The sequence below is a fragment of the Oncorhynchus masou genome, chromosome 15, assembly GCF_036934945.1.
Source record: "Oncorhynchus masou masou isolate Uvic2021 chromosome 15, UVic_Omas_1.1, whole genome shotgun sequence".
NCBI classification, from domain to species: domain Eukaryota; kingdom Metazoa; phylum Chordata; class Actinopteri; order Salmoniformes; family Salmonidae; genus Oncorhynchus; species Oncorhynchus masou.
The window spans coordinates 41,934,871-41,941,343 of NC_088226.1; positions in this window are offsets into that span (position 1 = coordinate 41,934,871).

The window sequence follows — 6,473 nt, forward strand, 5'->3', positions numbered from 1 at the left end:
TCTGTTCACAACGTTGACGTCAGCAATCCGCCACATGACGCCATACACGCTGTCTGCCATCTGCCCGGTACAGTTGAAACCAGGATGCATCCGTGAAGAAAACACTTCTTCAGCATGCCAGTGGCCATCAAAGGTGAGCATTTGCTGAACTGCAGTCAGGTCAAGACCCTGGTGAGAACAACAGCATGCAGATGACCTTCCATGAGATGGTTTCTGACAGTTTGTACAGAAATTCTTTGATTGTGGGTTTGCACAGTTTCATCAGCTGTCTGTGTGGCTGATCTCAGACTATCCCGCAGGTGAAGAAGCCAGATGTGGAGGTCCTGGCTAGCGTGGTTACATGTTGTCTGGGGCTGTGTGAGCAGTTGGGACGAGTCAATCACCACCTTCCGGAGACACCTGAAACCCCACCTCTTCAAGGAATACCTAGGATAGGATAAAGCAATCCTTCTCACCCCCCCCCTTAAATGATTTAGATGCACTATTGTAAAGTGGCTGTTCCACTGATGTCAGAAGCTGAATTCACCAATTTGTAAGTCGCTCTGGATAAGAGCGTCTGCTAAATGACTTAAATGTAAATGTAATGTAAATGTAAATGTACTGCCAAATTCTCTAAACCGACATTGGCTTGTGGTAGAGAAATTAACAATTATCGGGCAACAGCTCAGGTAGACATTCCTGCATTCAGCATGCCAATTGCACACTCCCTTAAAACTTTAGATATCTGTGGCATTGTACATTTTAGAGTGGCCTTTTATTCTCCCCAGTATAACGTTGCTGGGTTTTTCATGCTCAACAGTTTCCCGTGTGCATCAACAATGGTCCACCACCCAAAAGAATCAACATGGGTCAGCATTCCCGTGGAACGCTTTCAACACCTTGTTGAGTCCAAGCCCTGACGAATTGATGCTGATCTGAGGGCAAAAGTGAAAGGGTGCAACTCAACATTAGGAAGGTGTTCTTAATGTTTTGGACAATTTATTGCGGGGAATTATTAATGATTTACACAATGAAACAATGAGTGTGCAAGAATTGGCAGCAGTCAGTGCGCTTTTATGGAGAACGGTGCCTAGCGCGTCTTCTCCACACAACACAAATTGTAAGCAAGCTAGTTACAGTTCCTCCTAAGGACATGATTGCCATTGGGAAAAGAGGGTGTGCTATCAGCTGATCATTAACCAAGTTAACATCCACAGTTTTTACATGACTAAAGTCATACCATGACAGCTGTGATGGTAACAGGTAGTTTTGGTTCAATTTTATACATCCCAACAGATAATTTGTTCATTTGACATGGTGGGATTTTTTTGTGTCTGTAAAATTAATTATGCAAGAAATGGCGGTGGAAATGCCTTTGTGCGGAAATATTGATTTCTATAACCATCATATTGAAGTAAACTTGGAGTCAAGCGATGACATGGTATGTGGTCCTCCCACTACGACTTGGTAAACCATGCAGTTTATTAGACTACAGATTAAATAAATGATGATCAAAGTGCGATAAATATTGAGTCTTATTCTGGTGACATGGTGATCGATGCCGTTTGGACAAATAAAAACACTTGCTCTTATCCATAATCTCATCATTTAGACTAGCCTACCCGCACTGTATCTGCGAGCTGTTGGCTAGAGGGCACGTGCCAAGACCAGAGTAGGAACATTCGCTATTTAACTCAGCAGTTGTGACAAAAACAAAATACGCTGGAAACACACTGAATCTTCTATTTTTATTTGGTACATGAAAACTCAAGTGAAAAAGTACATTTTGTATGCACTACGCCGTCACACACTGATTTCAATCTGCAACAAGTCCGTTTGGTGGAAACACACCACTGGTGGGACAACGCACATATTTTCTTTATGCGAATTTTTGAATATTTGCATGAAATTTTGATGGAAACCTAGCTATTGATGTAAATCTGCTAGTTAGCTAGCTCAATTTAGTTTCATAACTTGGTTTCAATCCAATTTGTGACATATTTTCATGCCAATATTCTAAAGTATGCATAAAACAACAAACAGACTTTCTGCAGATAAAATGCTTCGCGTGATGATATAGTGCACATAAAAATGACCTTTGTGGTTAAATTGACATGTACCGAATGAAAAATACAAGTTAGATGGGTTTCCATCGCATTTTCAGCTCTACTGATGGTTTTGTCACAAAAACTGTTGTGTTATATAGTAAACTCTAGTCTTGGTACATGCGCTCCAGCCAACAGCTTGCACATACAGTGGGGGTAGACTACCTACATTATGAGTTATTATGGATAAGAGCGATATTATTTGTATTTTTCAAATGGCAGCCAAGCATCGATCATCATGTCAACAGAATAATATCCTCCATATTTATTGGAAAGGTACATCAAGCTCAATACCTTGTACATTTATCGGCTGTGAAGTTCATAATTTATTTAATCTGTCGCCAAATAGAGCCCCACAGTGGAGGTGTCATAATACTCTTAAAACCTAGCAGTCAAACAGGGAAATGTGTCCAGTCATTTTTCCCATAGCCCTTATTTTAAGTGTTTCTAAAATTCCCTATGGGAAAAATGACTGGTGGAAAAACGATTGGAACCATTTCCAGTCAATCACGGACTACAGGATGAAATCCAGCCCAGTCACGGACCAGGATGTCTTGCTCCCAGGCAGACTAAATAATTTTTTTGCCCGCTTTGAGGACAATACAGTGCCACTGACACTGCCTGCAACGGAAAAATGCGGTCTCTCCTTCACTGCAGCCGAGGTGAGTAAAACATTTAAACGTGTTAACCCTCGCAAGGCTGCAGGCCCAGACGGCATCCCCAGTCGTGCCCTCAGAGCATGCGCAGACCAGCTGGCTGGTGTGTTTACGGACATATTCAATCAATCCCTATACCAGTCTGCTGTTCCCACATGCTTCAAGAGGGCCACCATTGTCCCTGTTCCCAAGAAAGCTAAGGTAACTGAGCTAAACGACTACCGCCCCGTAGCACTCACTTCCGTCATCATGAAGTGCTTTGAGAGACTAGTCAAGGACCATATCACCTCCACCCTACCTGACACCCTAGACCCACTCCAATTTGCTTACCGCTCAAATAGGTCCACAGACGATGCAATCTCAACCACACTGCACACTGCCCTAACCCATCTGGACAAGAGGAATACCTATGTGAGAATGCTGTTCATCGACTACAGCTCGGCATTCAACACCATAGTACCCTCCAAGCTCGTCATCAAGCTCGAGACCCTGGGTCTCGATCCCGCCCTGTGCAACTGGGTACTGGACTTCCTGACGGGCCGCCCCAGGTGGTGAGGGTAGGTAACAACATCTCTTCCCCGCTGATCCTCAACACTGGGGCCCTCAAGGGTGCGTCCTGTACTCTCCTGTACTCCCTGTTCACCCACGACTGCGTGGCCACGCACGCCTCCAACTCAATCATCAAGTTTGCGGACGACACAACAGTGGTAGGCTTGATTACCAACAACGACGAGACGGCCTACAGGGAGGAGGTGAGGGCCCTCGGAGTGTGGTGTCAGGAAAATAACCTCACACTCAACGTCAACAAAACTAAGGAGATGATTGTGGACTTCAGGAAACAGCAGAGGGAACACCCCCTATCCACATCGATGGAACAGTAGTGGAGAGAGTAGCAAGTTTTAAGTTCCTCGGCATACACATCACAGACAAACTGAATTGGTCCACTCACACAGACAGCATCGTGAAGAAGGCGCAGCAGCGCCTCTTCAACCTCAGGAGGCTGAAGAAATTCGGCTTGTCACCAAAAGCACTCACAAACTTCTACAGGTGCACAATCGAGAGCATCCTGGTGGGCTGTATCACCGCCTGGTACGGCAACTGCTCCGCCCTCAACCGCAAGGCTCTCCAGATGGTAGTGAGGTCTGCACAACGCATCACCGGGGGCAAACTACCTGCCCTCCAGGACACCTACAACACCCGATGTTACAGGAAGGCCATAAAGATCATCAAGGACATCAACCACCCGAGCCACTGCCTGTTCACCCCGCTATCATCCAGAAGGCGAGGTCAGTACAGGTGCATCAAAGCTGGGACCGAGAGACTGAAAAACAGCTTCTATCTCAAGGCCATCAGACTGTTAAACAGCCACCACTAACATTGAGTGGCTGCTGCCAACACACTGACACTGACTCAACTCCAGCCACTTTAATAATGGGAATTGATGGGAAATGATGTAAATATATCACTAATCACTTTAAACAATGCTACCTTATATAATGTTACTTACCCTACATTATTCATCTCATATGCATACGTATATACTGTACTCTATATCATCGACTGCATCCTTATGTAATACATGTATCACTAGCCACTTTAACTATGCCACTTTGTTTACATACTCATCTCATATATATATACTGTACTCGATACCATCTACTGTATCTTGCCTATGCTGCTTTGTACCATCACTCATTCATATATCCTTATGTACATATTCTTTATCCCCTTACACTGTGTATATGACAGTAGTTTAGGAATTGTTAGTTAGATTACTTGTTGGTTATTACTGCATTGTCGGAACTAGAAGCACAAGCATTTCGCTACACTCGCATTAACATCTGCTAACCATGTGTATGTGACAAATAAAATTTGATTTGATTTGTTTGACCGCAAGGTTTTATTGGTATTATGACTCATATTGTGGTACTCTATAAACTACATGGTTTCCCCAAGGCGTAGTGGGAGGACCACACAACATATCATTGCCTGACTCCAAGTTTACTTTGATATAACTGTTATTATATCAATATTTGCACATAAAGGCGTTTCCGCCGCCATTTGTCGCATAATTAATTGTATATACATAAAAAGATCCCACTATGTCGAATGAACAAATTGTCTGTCTGCATTTATAAAATTGTACAGGCATTTCATGTTTCCATCAGCCCGGTGGTGACTTTTTCCATACATCAATAATTAATCTGCATGAAATGGTTGGATGGAAACGTGGTTTATGATTGTGATTTAACTCGCTATCTTTCTGCTGCAAGTATCAGCCAAACAGACCCAATATTGATGATTATGTAGGCTAAATCAAGTGTTATCAAATGTAATGCTGCTGTGGCCGTATTGTTTATATACAGTGCATTTGGAAAGTAGTCAGACCATGACTTTTTGTTACGTCACAGCCTTATTCTTAAATAAATTCAGTTATTTTTTACCCTCATCAATCTACACACAATACCCAATAATGACAAAATGAAAACAGGTTTTTAGAAAATGTTGCACCAAAATATTATAACCTGAAATACCTTCAGACCCTTTGCTATGAGACTGGATTGTGTCGAGGCACAGATCTGGGGAAGGGTACCAAAAAATGTCTGCAGCATTGAAGGTCCCCAAGAACACAGTGGCATCCTTTAATCTTAAATGGAAGAAGTTTGGAACCACCAAGACTCTTCCTAGAGCTGGCCACCCGGCCAAACTGAGCAATCGGGGGAGACGGTCCTTGGTCAGGGAAGTGACCAAAAACCTGATGGTAACTCTGACAGAGCTCCAGATTTAATCTGTTGGGATGGGAGAACCTTCCAGAAGGACAACCATCTCTGCAGCACTCCACCAATCAGGCCTTTATGATAGAGTGGCGTAGACAGAAGCCACTCCTCAGTAAAAAGGCACATGACAGCCCGCTTGGAATTTGCCATAAGGCACCTAAAGGACTCAGGCCATGAGAAACGAGATTCTCTGGTCTGTTGAAACCAAGATTGAACTCTTTGGCCTAAATGCCAAGTGTCACATCTGGGAGAAACCTGGCACCATCCCTACAATGAAGCATGGTGGTGGCAGTATCATGCTGTGGGGATGTTTTTCAGATGCAGGGACTGGGAGGCTAGTCAGGAAAGATGAATGAAGCAAAGTACAGAGAGATCCTTGAAGAAAACCTGTTCCAGAGCGCTCAAGACCTCAGGACTGGGGCAAAGGTTCACCTCCCAACAGGACAACAACCCAAGCACACAGGCAAGACAACACAGGAGTGGCTTTGAGACAAGTCTCTGAATGTCCTTGAGTGGCCTAGCCAGGAGTCTGGACTTGAACGATCGAACATCTCTGGAGAGACCTGAAAATAGCTGTGCAGCGAAGCTCCCCATCCAATCTGACAGAGTTTGAGAGAATCTGCAGGGGATGGGAGAAACTCCCCAAATACAGGTGTGCCAAGCTTGTAGCATCATACCCCAAAAGACTCGAGGCTGCAATCACTGCCAAAGGTGCTTCAACAAAGTACTGTGCAAAGGGTCTGAATAGTTATGCAAATGTAATAGTTCTCTTTTTATGTATACAATTTCTTAAAACCTGTTTTTGCTTTGTCATTATGGGGTATTGTGTGTAGATTTATCAGTAGGAAACAATTTAATCAATTTTAGAATAAGGCTGTAAAGTAACAAAACGTGGAAAAAGGTCCTTCCACAAGATATATTGTCCCGACACAGATCTAGGGTTGCTACCAAGCCGG